Raw genomic sequence first — 13,011 nt, 5'->3', positions numbered from 1 at the left:
GAATATTATATTTAATTGATTTATTATATTGGAAAGCTTTTGGAAACCCCATTTATATAACTAAAAAATTAATAATTTATTAATTCTTTTAATAATTTATCTTGTTCTTCAACTGTTATATGACCATTTAAACTTATTATATAATCTAGTGTGTTCTTTAATTTATTAATTTCTTTTATATAAGTTTTAATTTTTTCTTTATTACTTTTTATATTTAATTTTGAACTTATACCAGTTAAAACACTTGAACTTAATCCTAATACACCAATTGATATAGCTAAAGGTGTTAATGGGCTGAATATTGCTAAAAATGTTATTACAGAACTAATTGTAACCGAACCACTTATAATCAAATAATATATAATTTTACTTTTTAAATATTTTTTCTTTTTTATCTTTAAGTCACTTTCAAATTCTAATATTTGTTTTTCTAAATATGTTTTTAATTTAGTTTTATTTATATCATGAGGAATAATATCAATACTATCAACTTTATCTTCCATTTATTTAGAAAAAAAATTACTAATTAGTAAATTTATAAGCAACAAATATAACAATAACTGTTCCACCTAAAATCCATATTATTTCATATTTCTGTTGTTCTTTACTTGGGGTACAATAATCTGATAATTTAGGTTTGTATAGATGTAATTTTTCTTTATTGGTTACCGCGTTATATAAACTCATTGCATCATCAACTGATTGAAAATCTCTATGTGAAATCTTCTGATCATATAATTCTTTATTGATGTAATCCATATAGTTTTGTCTCTTTTCTCTATATTCTTCTGCAGCTTTATTGTATTTCTCTAACGCTAAGTTATGTCTTCTTTGTTCTCCTAATGAACTATTTTTATCAATATGTTTAAATAAATAACCACCACCAGTAAATGCTAAAGCGTTAACAATTGCCGATCCTATAATAGTTATAATTGCAGAAGCCATTTATTTAGCAAAAAAATTACACACTTCTTATATGGGAGGAATATATTTTTGTTTTTCCAAATAATCAATTGTTAAATTAGATAAAGTAACTGCTAATGTTAACTTTAAAATATCATTTATATCAAATCTATCAACATTAACACTTCCCATTTTGAATACTTTTTTTAATACCATTGAATAACCAACAGTTCCAACTGATAGTAATGCGCCATTATATAATCCAGTTATTATCCACTTATTATCACTCATTTATTAATCAAAAAAATTACTATCTTTAAAATATTTTGTTATCTTAGTGATGATTAATTCAACATTTATTTTATTACTAGTTTCATTTGTGTATATTTCAATTATTATTTTTTTAATATCATCGATGATAAAATCTTCATCTAATTCATAAAATCTTAAAGATTCTCTAATTAAATTAGTAATCTTTTCTGCATTAAAAGTTTCTTTATCTATTGTTGTTTCATACTCAAATGTTGTTTCATTAGAAAATGCAATATTTTTGATATGTGTAATTACATCATTCATGTTAAATTTTATTTCTTTCTCACGTTTAAAATCAAACCCAAAACATATACTCGGTCCAACAGTTATATTCATTTATATAGGCGAAAAATTACTCTTTACATCTTATAACTAATTCATAAATTACAGGAAAGTTATTCAAATCAATTAAGTATCCATTATGATTTCTTATTTCTAATTTAAAATTATTAAATTGAGGAATACAAGGTTTGAAATCACATTCAGCTAAATTATAATTTATTTGCGTTCCAAATTGTTTAACGTTCTTCATTGGTAAAATATTTAATATACTAGAATTACATGTTGTATCTTTAGTTGCTTCAAATGTTTTTATAGGATCGATTAAATTGCAATAAATATAGAAGTGCGTAAAAGGTATTATATTTGGCGTAGTATCAACATTTGAATAAAATTTATCTGGTGTAATTCCTAATAGTTTAGCTATAGGTTTTTTAACTGAAAATTGATATTTTTCATTATGAGCTAACCTTATCTTCATTTTATTAGAATTATCACTTTTCAAAAATCTAATGTTAAATTCAGCATCACTACCTAATTTGATCCGAGCTTTTTTATTAATTTCCTGCGCTAATGTATCTAAATTATATAATCCTGGTTTTAAAAATAGATAATTCCATTTATTCTTACTCCTGATTGAAAAAAATTAATGTTCAAGACTTTTAGCCGTTATATTATAAAATGAGTTACATAAACTTATATTTACTAATTTTAAATCTACACAATTCTTAAATTCTCTATCTAATTGTACTAATAAATTATGAGATTTATAATTTGTAAGTTTTCTTGAATCAACAAATATTCTGTATTCTTTTAATTCTACCATTATTTATAACATAAAAAAATTACCGCTCATCACTAAAAATTAATTTTAATAAAATTTTTCCTTAATAAATGGATGAGAAGATAGCTTGTGAAATTTGTGGTGAACTTATCAGAAAAAGTAATATGGCTCGACATATGAAAAAACATGAAGAAAATTATAAACCCCCCAGAATGAACTGTCCAAAATGTAATAAATCATTCTCAAGAAATTATGTTAAAAAACATTCAGAGAAGTGTAGAATTAATGGCGCAATGGCTAATGTTGATAATAATTCTGTTGAAGTTGAACCTGAAATTATTTGGAAAAGACCTTTCTTATTCTATGACAAGGATAATATAAAAGATCATTTCTGTGAGCCTTGTCGAATAAAATATAGCCCTGAAAATATAGAAGATTGGGAGAATCATCAATTTCGTAAAGCACATATAGATAAAATTTCTAATAAATTTGAAACCGAATTCAATGCAAGAAAAAATAATTTATTAGAAAAAATAAAATATGAGAAAACGTTACCAGATAATGAAGAAACAGTTGAAAATTTAGAAAAACAATATAATGAATTAACAAGAAAAACATATTATTGTAAATATTGTAAATTGATTATTACAGCAAGTAATTCAAATCTACATGATAGAACAATAAAACATAAAGAAAACGTAAGAAAATACCAAGAGCTTAATGAAGATCTATTACCAATAATTTATAAACAAAAATGCCCACAATGTTATTATACGACCTTAAGACAAGAAGGTCCTGTGTTATTTTGTGTTGATTGTGGATGGCAAAGGAATTTATGGGGCGAAGAAAAAACTAGAGATTTTCTCATAGAACCAAAATTAAATTATCTTGATGAAATTTTTAAGATATTTTCTATGGAAGATCATACATTAGAATATATGCAATGGCTTGAAGAAATGAAAATAATAGAAAATGAAAATGGTGAAATAACTAAAAAAGATATTATAAATACAATTATTCCGTCAACATTCAACACAAAAGAAAAGAAAATGTATTTATATTTATTATTTAACGATTATTATGAAAAACCTAAATTAACAGAAGAAGATATAGAAAATATAAAAAAAATATTCAAACAAATATTAATATATCATTTAGAAAATAGAATAACAGATTCAATATATTATGAATTCTTTTTAAATAAGATTGTAAATTATTTAAACCTAGATATTATAATTCCATTTGATGAATTAACAAACAAAAAGAAACAAAGAGAGCGAGATGAAATGTGGAACAAGATAGAACTTTATTTAAATGAAAAAAATGGAATAGAAGAAGAACCTAAACAATTAAATGAAAATGAAGAAGACAATAGTGATTTCGAGTTTGATGATATTGATTTTATGTTTTAATAGCCATAAGGTAATGTTTTTATACCATCATCTGAAATATGCCTTTTATCATCAAATGGATTTAAACTAGTTTTTTCAACTTCATTAATGTACATCTCGTGATCTTCTGATCTTAAACAATTCATTTTGTGTTTCATTACAATTGAGTTATATAAACACTTTATATAATCTTGAAATTCTATATGTTTATCAACCACATGTTTTGTTATTCCTTTTAACTTTTTAGCTTCATGATCTTTTGTTCTGTAACTATACATTTTACTTCTTATCCCAACAAATTCAATCATTTCATCACCTCCTAATTCATCTTTAAACTTACCAGGAATCTTTTTATTATCATTGCTAAATAGTTCATGATCTTTGGGGTAATTGCTGAAATCAAAATAATGTTTTAATGTTTTTAAGTCTTTTGTTATATCATTTGTCTTGATTTTTAGTATGTAACTGTCGGTATTTTTTTGGATTAATGGGAACCCAGAATTGAATGTTCCATCATCTGTTGATAAATCATAAACATAGTCAGTTGGGTTATATATTTCAAATAAATCTTTAACTTCTTCTGTTAACTCATTTTCTACATGCCTTAAATTAAAACAATTTGGTTTAGATTTAATTAATTCTATATTCATATTAAATCCTAATGAACTACATAATATATTCAATCCTGATATAGCAACTTTTCCTTTTTGAGCAAAGGATATTGTTTTGCGGTTTTGGAAACTTTTTGAACCATCTGCGGCATAGAATCCAATGAAGAACCACTTTCTTAAATTATTTTTTGTATTTAATACATAATCTGGTACTATTCTTTCTTTAGTTGAAGTATTACTTTTCACTATTGCATGAATATAGAATTCATCATTATATTTCATAGCAAAATCTTTAGGATTATTTACAAGTATTCTATAAACTGCTGTTGATTTCATAACATCCATGATTCTAAATGTTTTATTTGGATAAACTTCTTTACAGAATTTCTTAATTCTTTCTAATAATTTTAAGTCTTGATTGCATAAATACCAACAATATTTATTACCCCAAACATAATTATACACACCTGCTGAACCATCGCCCATGAAAAATCCTTTGATAAAATATTCTTTTTGTTCTAATGTTTCGGGTTCTATATTATAAATATTATCAATTATTTCATCAAATGACATATGATTCATTCTTTGGAAAAATCTTTTATGTAATAATTCATCTCCAATTTTTATATAAGTTGGTTTTATTTCATCACCATTTCGTTTAATTAAACTATGATCTTCTGTAACATCTACAAATCCTAATTTAGTTCTAACTCTATAGATTTTCTTATTTGTTTTATGTCTAATAATATTCTTTAATTTTTTCCATCCATTTCTTGTCCAAACATCTATTAAACCATTTATTTGTATTAATTCTTTTTCACCATATGAAATATAAAGTTCATTTTGTTTTGGAATTATTTCTGAAATTCTTCTTACCAATATTTTATTATTACATTTTAATAATATTGGGGTGTCAGCTGTTACAGAATCAAAATATAATATTTCAATATGCTTTTCCCCAAAAAGTGGTTGCAAAACATTATAATAAAAATCATACATTAATAATTTTGATATTTCTAAAACAGTTGAACCTATAAATATTGGTTTATTAAATTTCATGGACGTTCTTTTTAATTTTACCGTGGTTAAATAATCTTCAAACCTTTTATTTCCTAAATGTCTAGGACTTGATTGTAAATGTCTTAATCTTTCAGAATTATTTACTAATTCAATATCATTTCTATTTCTAATATTTTCACATGTTTTTCCATAAAAACTATTGTTCATCAATTTGAAAAAATCTTTTTCAAAATCTGTTTTTGATATGGTTCTCTGTTGAGTATTGAAATCTATATATTTTTCTAACCACTTCGATTGATTAAATTCAATATATCTATGTACTTTCTTTAATTTCATTCCTTGTTTTAGATAAAATTTTAACATTCTATAATGAACAATATAATTGTATTTATTATTTTGAGTAAGTATTAATTTTTCTGTAAAAACATGATCTTTCGGTTTTATTTTCTTCTGGTATTCACTTAAATAACTATCATCTACAGTTAAATGTTTTGGGCAATAAGGTAAGTTTCTTGTTTTAAACTTTATATTTTCAGGATATTCTAAATCAACTACAAAGAAATAACCAATTGGTGCTTCATCTTTTAAACTCGCAATTGCGCTTTCCCAATCAGTTTTATCACCATTTTCAACGTCTGTTAATATAAAATTTTTATGTGGTTGAGGTTGCATCATTGCCCAACCATATAAATTATTGGCGTCAATATATAATAATTTATATTCATCATTTGCTTTAAAATACCTATCTCCCATAACACCACTAATTCCACCTCTAATTGATTTTTCAAATAATAAAACCATATCTGGTTCTTTTAATAAATCTAATTCTACATTTGTATATTTTAAACCACATTGCCAGGTTAAACCAGGACTAGAGTAGCAATAACAAGGATCAACATTAAAATGATTCAAATTAACTTCTCTAAATTTTTCAAATATATCAGCCAATATCATAACATCTGATTTTAAATATAAATCAACTAATTCACCATGATTTTTCATCTTAAAATGGTTCCAAATATTTAAAATATTTATGTTCTATTAAACACTTCATCTTTCACATACTCCTCTTTTAATTTATCATAAAATTGATCTTTTAATAATTTTGTTTCTTTGAAATCATCATGCGTTTTATAAAATGAGTAAGGTATTGCGCCTTTATATCTCAATAATTTAAAATCTTGGTCATTTGGATAATAATATCGAGTTATAACAAAATCATTATCAACTAAACTTTTTGATAAAATATCTAATGAATTTGCTAGAAATCTATAAGAATCTAAAAATCTAATGCAACCAAATTGAAATGAAATATAATTTTCAGATGTTTTAGCTGATAGTTTAAAATCATATTTTCTTACATTTGCTTCATTCATAGCATTATATTCTTCTATTTCTTGATTAATTGCATCCAATTTTCCCGATAATTGTTTTATAAATAGATGGGTATCATATCCTGATAAATTATGAAATAATATTGGTACGAAATTTACTTTTTTAGCTTGTAAATTGCAATCTTCATGAGCAGCTCCACGATATTTTGAATTTAAATGATCATGATCTCTAACTCTTTTATCAAATGAATAAAAACGTTTTTCACAATAACAACAATATGTTGCATAATTAAAATCAATTTCATCTTCTTTTGTCATAACTATTCTTTTATTTTTGTTTAATAATTTTACAGAATCACTTTCTAATTCAATCATTTTATCACAAAAATCATTAACTACATTTTCACCTCTAAAAGAAATATATTGACTTTCATATAATTCGGGATAATTTGATTTTATATAAATTCCATAAGCAGCAGCTCTTTGATGAACTTTTTTAATTGTATTTATAATTGTTGGGTCTTGAATTATATCTTCATTTAATTCACTTCCTTTATCCATTGATTTTAATAATTGCTTTTTGTTATATATTTCTTTTCTATCTTGATCAGTTAATTCTTTATTCAACGATTCAAAATCCCCATAAATTACAAATGGAACAATATTTTTAAATTTATGATTAGTAAATTTCAATTTATAATCTTTTTCTGTTGGCATTATTAATTTACAAAAATCTTTATTATCACATAATTCTTTATGTTTTAGTAATGTATTCCCAGTCATAAATTTAGATAAACATTTTCTACATAGATAAATTTTATGATGATGATCACTTTCTGTTCTAAAGAATAAATCAATTTGTTTTAACCACATATAATGTTCATTTTCATCTTTTTTGTAATATAACAAATCTATAGCATTTTCATCATCATAATATTCTGTTAAATATAAAGCTTCCAATGTATAATCTTTAATATTTTCACCTTTTGTCTTTGGTAATTGCATTAATTCGAATACATTTATTTTTAAATTATTAACTTTTTCTATTTTAGGAATCATTTTTATAGTTACTGGATATTGATCAATTTTATATAATGTTTCATATTTCCGGTAATTTGTTATTCTAAAACTATGCGTCATATCTTCTGTTTGGTGTAAACAACTAATAATTGACCATAGAAAACATTTATTATCTTCATTTTGAATATTTATTACTGCTTTTGTTGTAAATGGTAATTTAATATAAGATGATGCTTTAATATCCTTTTCTGTTGTAAAGTTTGAATCATTTTTAAACATTTTATTACTTTTTGATGTTTTATTTCTTTTTGTATTATAAACATTTAAATCTAAATATATAATTTCATTCAATTTTAAGCCAGAACCCTCAAAATATCTTTCTTCAATATGACGTTTAAATTCATTAAATATTTTTTCTAACTTCTCTTTTATTTGTGTTTTTGAAATTATTTCTTCAGAGAGTGTTTGAATATTATAATTCATTTTTTCTTCTGACTTTATAAAACTTACTTTCCCAGAGATACTAATTTTTGGATATTCAACATCTGTTATCAAATCAAGTATTTTTTCTATTATTTCATTAAATTTACTATAATCTTCTATTGTTGTACCTTTAAAAAATCTAAATATAATAGCTGCAGGACCAATTTTACTATGTAATGTTTCTAAAATTTCAATTGTATCTTTTATTTCTAGTGAATCAATATAATTTCTAACATTTTCCGTGTAAGGTTTATTTGAAATGGATTTAGTTTTTGAAGTTGATTCTTTTACTTGTTGAGGTTTATTATCAAAATATTCTAATCCTAAAACATTTTTATTTAAATTTTTATAATGTTTTGTGATTCGAGATGTCTATTATAATTCCTTTTTACTATAAATTCATTACAAACTTCACATTTTATTTCATCCACATTCATATTTTCTAATCGTTCTTTTCTTTCATTGGAATTTTCTGGAGTTTCAAAATCTATTACATTTTTTATATGATTTGCAGATTTTTCATGTCGTGTTTTATGAGATGTATCGATGTATTTTTTACAATATTGACAATAATATTGATTTTTATTGACATTATTGTTTTCTGGTTGGTGTTCATTCTCCCCCATTTATAAGGAAAACAAATTACTTGGTGATGAGTGGTGTCTCGCCCTCTGGTATGAAAGCCCACTTTTCCAATTACTGCAACAATTATACTGTGTTCGTTTGAGACAGTAAAGCTCAGTACCGGTAGGCCTACAGCCGCGTCAAACTCGATAAACACTTCAATGAAGCGACACAGCGAACGATCCCTTTCCCCCACAGCGAACGCTTACTCCGAATGTCAAGTGTGAGTCCAGCATACGGAAAGGATTGTGTTATATACTTGTATTTAGTAAATACCTTGTGCATTTGACAATGATCGGTATGTACTGTAGGAAATATAGAGTATTGATGGTATTGATATAGAGGTTGAAGCCCGCGGCCAAATAAAGTAATATATTCTTTTATTTTGATACCTCGTCGACATAACAGCTTTTCTCCGCTATATCTCTTCGGCGTGTTTCGTTTAGGTCTACGACTCCCCGGTACACTTATTATTTATCTTAGTAAATACACGGTTAATTTGATAAAGAAAAATAGGTATTGCTAAACTAACTGCATGACGCCCGCAGCCAAATCACTGGTAGTAATAAATTAATTTGTACTCGATTTGATTCCCATGAGGTGAAACTCGCAGCTGATCCCCCCGAACGACGATGTAGTGACACACGTCGATTCGTCGATGTTTACGGCTCGACAGTGCTTTTAAAATCTAAAGTAGTAAATTTCCTGTATATCGGTAATACGATTTGATGAGGAAAATGGGCTATTGTTAAAATTAGTTTTTAAAAACCGCGACAGAATGGGCAATCTTTGGGTAATAAATTTGTTAATTTATGCTTGAATTGATAATTGATGTGACAAGAAACGTGCGGTAGATTTCGGAAAGAGGACTTAGAAAAACATGTCGGCTCTTTGAATGGGGCTCAATTTTCGATGTTTACGGTCCGACAGTGCTTTTGTAACGATGATTCTTCGAAATACGCACGGGGTATTTGTAGATCGAAGTGAGCTGAATGATATCAGATGGATTGTATCGACAACAGCGTCAAGGTAACAAAGCCTTTGTTCTTTTAGTAAAAATAGTGTGGAAGAAAATAATAATGAATATAGCTGCAAAGCAGCGATAACGGGTTTTCTGCACAGTCTTAGAATCATGTCCAACGGTGGATTTCAACAAAGCATTTGATAAGGCTCAGCATCAGCCATTACTAAACAGGCTATTAGGAAACAGTATCAATGATAGGTCACCCAAATGGCTCAGCAGTTATCTCTGAACGGAAACTTGTAACCGAAATCAACGGAACGCCTCATCTTGGAATGAGACGGTCTAACTATTGGAGTAACGCAAGGTAGTATCCTAAGTCGTCTTCTGTTTAATGTCCTGACAAATGACATACACAGTAATCCAAAATATACCAGACCGAGTAAATTTCCAAAACGACCTTAACACACTGTTCGACCAAAAAACTTAATGTTCTGACAAAACCACGGGCGACAAAACCAAAATTATGAATTGTCGCGGGTGACAAAACCAAAATATTGATTTGTCACGGGCGACAAAACAAAAATAATGAATTGTCGCGGGCGATAAAACCAAAATAATGAATTTTCGCGGGCGATAAAACCGCAATAATGAATTGACGCGGGCGTTAAAACCAAAATATTGAATTGTCGCGGGCGATAAAACCAAACAATGAATTGTCGCAGACGGCAAAACAAAATATTGAATTGTTGCGTGCGACAAAACCAAAATAATGAATTGTCGCGGGCGATAAAACCGCAATAATGAATTTTCGCGGGCGATAAAACCGCAATATGAATTGACGCGGGCGTTAAAACCAAAATATTGAATTGTAGCGGGCGATAAAACCAAATAATGAATTGTTGCAGACGGCAAAACAAAATATTGAATTGTCGCGGGTGACAAAACCAAAATAGGGGTCCAGGGACACCATGCTCACTTGGGAAGTGGTTTCAAATGCTCAACAATCTAACAATTTCAATACATAACGCCCTCTAGTGACCATATACAAAAACCAATGACATTGAAACCCACCACAATCATAGAACATGTGAGAAGCTTTGATTTTGTAATTGATTGTGATAACAAAATATGCCTCGTTACCAATTTAATATGAAAATACTAAGTTATTCTACTATTCAACGCCCCCTGGTGACCATATGCAAAACCCAATGACCTTAAAACTCACCACAATCGTAGTACATGTCATGAAATACAACTTTGCAATTGATCATAGTAACAAAATATGCCTAGGCACCAATCTAATAAGGAAATACTAAGCCATTCTACTATTCAGCGCCCCCTGGTGACTATATGGAATAACTAATGTCCTTAAAAACTCACCACAATCATAGACGATGTCATGAACTACAACTTTGCAATGGATCATGGTAACAAACTATGCCTAGGTACCAATCTAATAAGGAAAAACTAAGCTTTTCTACTATTCAACGCCCCCTGGTGACTATATGGAATAACTAATGTTCTTAAAAACTCACCACAATCATAGACGATGTCATGAGATATAACTTTGCAATTGGTTGTGGTAACAAAATATGCCTTGGTACAAATATAATATAGCGATGCTAAGTTATTGTATTATTCAACGCCCCCTGATGGCCACATACAAAAACCCATGACCTTGAAACTCACCAAAATCATAGAACACGTTATGGGCTACAACTTTCCAATTGAATATAGTAACACAATATGCTTAGGTATCAATTTAATGTGGAAAAACTTTTTCCCACCTACGAATGAGTACTGATGACACCAAGATGGCCGCAAATTGCGTCATAATTGGCTGATCAAAATACCTGTCCCAGGTATAAAACATCCCTCTCTAAAGAATACCCATCAGCAATTGCAATGAGAAATGGCAAACCAGTAGGAAGCTACAGGACCTAGAATTCTGGCCAAAATTGACATTTTTGGGCACTAAAAAGGTCATAGGACGGCCATCTTGAGTCAGATCGACCCAATTTTCTTATGCTGATGGGCCTTTGGTAGATTCAAATATAAACGAAAGATCAAGGTAATTGATCAAAGCGTCTTCAAAATTTTCTTCGGGTGACAAAACCAAAATAAGGAATTGTCGCGGGCGATAAAACCAAAATAATGAATTGTCTCGTGCGACAAAACCAAAATAATGAATTGTCGCAAGCAATCAAACCAAAATAATGAATTATCGCGGGCGATAAAACCAAAATATTGAATTGTCGCGGGCGATAAAACCAAAATAATGAATTGTCGCGGGCGACAAAACCAAAAAAAAAGATTGTCGCGGGCGACAAAAACAAAATATAAAACCAAAATAATGAATTTTCGCGGGCGTCAAAACCAAAAGAAGAATTGTCGCGGGTGACAAAACCAAAATAATGAATTGTCACTGGAGATAAAACCAAAGTAATGAATTGTCATGGGCGATAAAACCAAAACATTGAATTGTCGCGGGCGACAAAACCAAAAAAAGAATTGTTGGGGCGACAAAACCAAAATAATAAATTGTCGCGGGCGACAAAACCAAAATGGTGAATTGTCCAGGCGATAAAACCAAAATATTGAATTGTCACGGGCGATTAAACCAAAATAATGAATTGTCGCAAGCGACAAAACCAAAATATTGAATTGTCGCGGGCGACAAAACCAAAAAAAAAATTGTCGCGGGCGACTAAAACAAAATATAAAACCAAAATAATGAATTGTCGCGGGCGACAAAACCAAAAAGAAGAATTGTCGCGGGCGACAAAACCAAAATAATGAATTGTCGCTGGAGATAAAACCAAAGTAATGAATTGTCGCGGTCGATAAAACCAAAATATTGAATTGTTGCGGGCAACAAAACCAAAATATTGAATTGTCGCGGGCGACAAAACCAAACTAATGAATTGTCGCGGGCGACAAAACCAAAAAGAAGAATTGTCGCGGGCGACAAAACCAAAATAATGAATTGTCGCTGGAGATAAAACCAAAGTAATGAATTGTCGCGGGCGATAAAACCAAAATATTGAATTGTTGCGGGCGACAAAACCAAAATATTGAATTGTCGCGGGCGACAAAACCAAACTAATGATTTGTCGCGGGCAACAAAACCAAAAAAGAATTGTCGGGGCGACAAAACCAAAATAATGAATTGTCGCGGGCGATAAAACCAAAATAATGAATTGTCGCGGGCGATAAAACCAAAATAATGAATTGTCGCGGGTTACAAAACCAAAATGGTGAATTGTCGCGGGCGACAAAACCAAAA

Source organism: Tubulanus polymorphus, chromosome 4, assembly GCF_964204645.1.
Source record: "Tubulanus polymorphus chromosome 4, tnTubPoly1.2, whole genome shotgun sequence".
Classification (NCBI taxonomy): domain Eukaryota; kingdom Metazoa; phylum Nemertea; class Palaeonemertea; order Tubulaniformes; family Tubulanidae; genus Tubulanus; species Tubulanus polymorphus.
The sequence above is the reverse complement of the archived record's forward strand: the minus strand, read 5'-3'. Positions refer to the sequence as shown.